The 3614-nt window shown below is 38.4% G+C and overlaps 1 pseudogene across 1 annotated transcript; it reads left to right on the top strand.

Annotated features, from left to right (window-relative positions):
- Window positions 1-454: 454 nt before the first annotated feature.
- Window positions 455-1520, top strand: LOC110595961 (annotated as a pseudogene). Its single transcript, XR_002482188.1, has 2 exons — window positions 455-802; window positions 969-1520. The product of XR_002482188.1 is annotated as a cytochrome c, somatic pseudogene (transcript).
- Window positions 1521-3614: the final 2094 nt, after the last annotated feature.

The following is a 3614-nucleotide window of genomic DNA, read 5'->3' as shown; positions in this document are numbered from 1 at the left end:
GGCCAAGACAGGAGGATCATTTGAGCCCAGGAGCACAAGACCAGCCTGGGCAACATAGTGAGACCCTGCCTCTCCAAAAAATAAAAATTAAAAAAAATAGCAAGACATGGTAGTACACACCTGTAGTACTAGCCACTTGGGAGGCTGAGGCAGGAAAATTGCTTGAGCCCAGGTGTTTGGAGTTGCAATTAGCTATGATTGTGCCACTGCCCTCCAGCCTGGATGAAGGGTGAGATCTTGTCTCTAAGAAAAAAAATTGTTTTAAAGTAATACTTCTCTATGACTCAAACTTTAAAAAATTACTCATTGAGATCCTTTCCATGAATTTCCCTGAAGACACAACACTTTAGCGTTTGCAAAAAAAATTTTAGAAAAAAAACATCAGGAGAGAGCGGGACGTCCGACTTCCGAGCGGGAAAGTCTGTAACGCCGGCGACGAAAGAGAGAGTTAAATATGGGTGATGTTGAGAAAGGCAAGAAGATTTTTGTTCAAAAGAGTATTCAGTGTCACACCGTGGAAAAGGGAGGCAAGCACAAGACTGGGCCAAATCTTCATGGTCTCTTTGGGCGGAAGACAGGTCACGCTGCTGGATTCTCTTACACAGATGCCAATAAGAACAAAGGCATCACCTAGGGAGAAGATACCCTGATGGAGTATTTGGAGAATCCCAAGAAGTACATCCCTGGAACAAAAATGATCTTCGCTGGCATTAAGAAGAAGGGAGAAAGGGCAGACTTGATAGCTTATCTCAAAAAAGCTACTAATGAGTAATAATTGGCCACTGCCTTATTCATTACAGAAATGTCTGGGTGTGGTAGCACGCGCCTGTAGTTCCAGCGGCTTGGAAGGCTGAGGCGGAAGGATCCCCGGAGCCCAGCAGGTCGAGGCTGCGGTGGCCGGGAGCGGCCACTGCACTCCAGTCTGGGTGACAGAGCGAGACTCCAACTCAAGAAAAAAAAAAAAAAACCAGAAATATCTCATGACTTTTTTTATGTGTACCATAATTTAATTGATCTCTTACACCAGAATTCATATCATGAGTGGCTGACAGAATAATTTTGTTGAACAGTCCCAATTTAACTAAGACTGGTTTGTGGTTATATGAATAAGATCTTTTTTAAATTTCAATAGTAATTTCAATTTTGAAAATGCTATCTCACTGTTTTCCCCTTCTAAGGATAAGATTGTATTTGATTAGTAATGTTCAACTTTTCACAAAGATGGTGAATGCCATCTTAAAATCTATTGGAAATTGGTTTTATATTTAGATTTATATAACTGGTTATATGAATATATTTAAATACTGAAGAAGTTCCTTAACTGTCTCAGAACCAAGCAAGACCAATCTTTTTTGTGTTCATTGACCTCTTAAAAGCAAAGACTGAAGATAAGGTAGCAATGTCTATATCATATTTTTGGTCTTAACTATGACAATCTAATTAGAATTCCCTGTATCTAAAAATGCTATCTTTTACTTACTAAAAGATATTTTAGTGTGATTTATGTGTAATATCAAATAAATACTTGAATGCTTCTCCAAAAGAAAAAAAAAGGAAAAAAGCATCAGAATAAGGCAATTTACTGCATTGCCAAGACATATCAGATGTTTAGGAATCTCATACAATTTTGGAGCACATATTAATAATATATCCATATAAAAAAACTCAAAGAAAGTTAAACACCATTTCTTATTTAACAATGTTTCATATATATATATATATATATATAAATAAACTTTTTATAATAAAGATGTGGGGTACAATTCAGGGTTAGGTATACAAACATTGATCACGCAGGTATCCCTGTTAATGAAGTATGCCCCTCCCTTCCCTAGCAGTTTCTCTCAACTGCCAATCCCATCCCCCCACCAACAGTTTCCCATTACTGCCAATTGCTTTCTTATAGCATTATAATTGTTCAAGATCACCTTATGAGTGAGAACATATGGAACTGTGTTATTTGTTTCTGTGATAAATCACTGAGTATGATTGCTGCAAAGTTCATATATTTGTCGTTCTTTATGGCTGCATAATATTCCATTGTGTATATGTACCACATTTTCTTTATCCAGTCCAGCTTCTATGGGCAACATGGCTGGTTCCATGTTTTTGTTATTGTGAATAGAGCTGCAATAAACATACATGTGCTGGTATCTTCTTTGTAGAATAATTTGAGTTCCTCCGGATCATATATATATATTTTAAAATTGGAGTCTCACTCTGTCACCTAGAGTGGAGTGCTCACGGCCACTGCAGCCTCAACCTGCTGGGCTTAGGCAATCCTTCTGCCTCAGCCGTTCACGTAGCCGGGACTACAGGCATGTGCTACGGTGCCTGGCTAATTTTTTAATTTATTGTAGAGACAAGGTCTCAACAAGTTGCCTGGGTTGGTCTCAAACTCGCGGGTTCAGGCAATCCACTCGTCTTGGCCTCCCAAAGTGCTGGGATTACCGGCTGAGCCACCAGGCCCGATCAGACTTATTTGTCAAACAATGAAAAAAATCTATGAAAGATAGCATGAGACAAAATCTGTGTCTCCTCTTTTTTTTTGCAGTTTACTCAAAAGGTGGGCAAATATCTTTTACTATTTCATAATAATACTACATGAAATTCTTGTTCAAAGGAGAAGACCAAATTTTTCATTTATATTAATCTGTTATAAATACAAAATATGGCCGGGCTCGGTGGCTCAGCCTGTAATCCCGTGCTTTGGGAGGCCGAGGTGAGTGGATTGCCTGAGCCCGTGGGTTCGAGACCCGCCTGGGCAACTTGGAGAGGCCTCATCTCTACAATAAATCAAAAGAATTAGCCAGGCGTGGTAACGCGTGCCTGTAGTTCCAACTACTTGGAAGGCTGAGGCGGAAGGATGGCCGGAGCCCAGCAGGTCGAGGCTGCAGTGGCCAGGAGTGGCCACTGCACTCCAGTCTGGGCAACAAAGTGAGACTCCAACTCACATCCATCCAATCTCAGTGAGTTTTTTACCACACAAGATTTCTATAAACTGTTTATTACTTCTTACAGTGCTTTTTCTATTTTCCTCCTACTTTAAAAAATTAATTTATATTGTTTTTCCCTTCATTTTGAAACAATCTTTAAATAACTTCTAAACTAGACAAAATTACTTTTCCTCTAAACTTGGCACAATTTCTTTTCCTTTAGTAAAAGCCACATCCTCATGTCTTTTTTTGATAATCTTCTTCCCCAAAACACATCTTACTTTCTTTACACACTCTGTATATAGATTTATTTATCTTATATCTAATAGTTTTAATTACATATATTTACTACAATTTTAACTCTTACTAACCTTAATTTCCAGTGAAAAACCTAGGAAGTAAATTTTGAACTGTTTTATATCAGTTTTATATCAGTATTCATAGATAAAACCATTTCATGTGTGTGTGTTTGTGTGTGTGTGTGTGTGTGTGTGTGTGTGTGTGTGTGTGTATGACAAATTGAGGTCTTGTTTCCAGAATCTCTATCCTGTTCCATTGGACTATATGCCTGTTCTTGTATCAATACCAAGCTGTTTTGATTATTGTAGCCTTATAGGTCCATTTAAAGTCTGGAAGTGTGATACCTCCCACTTTGTTTCTTTTGAAGAGGATTGTTTT

This window comes from Carlito syrichta, unplaced genomic scaffold (genome assembly GCF_000164805.1).
Source record: "Carlito syrichta isolate Samal-C Ts95f unplaced genomic scaffold, Tarsius_syrichta-2.0.1 Scaffold305629, whole genome shotgun sequence".
Taxonomy (NCBI): Eukaryota; Metazoa; Chordata; class Mammalia; order Primates; family Tarsiidae; genus Carlito; species Carlito syrichta.
Note: the sequence above shows the minus strand (reverse complement) of the source record. Positions and strands in the feature narration are given on the sequence as shown.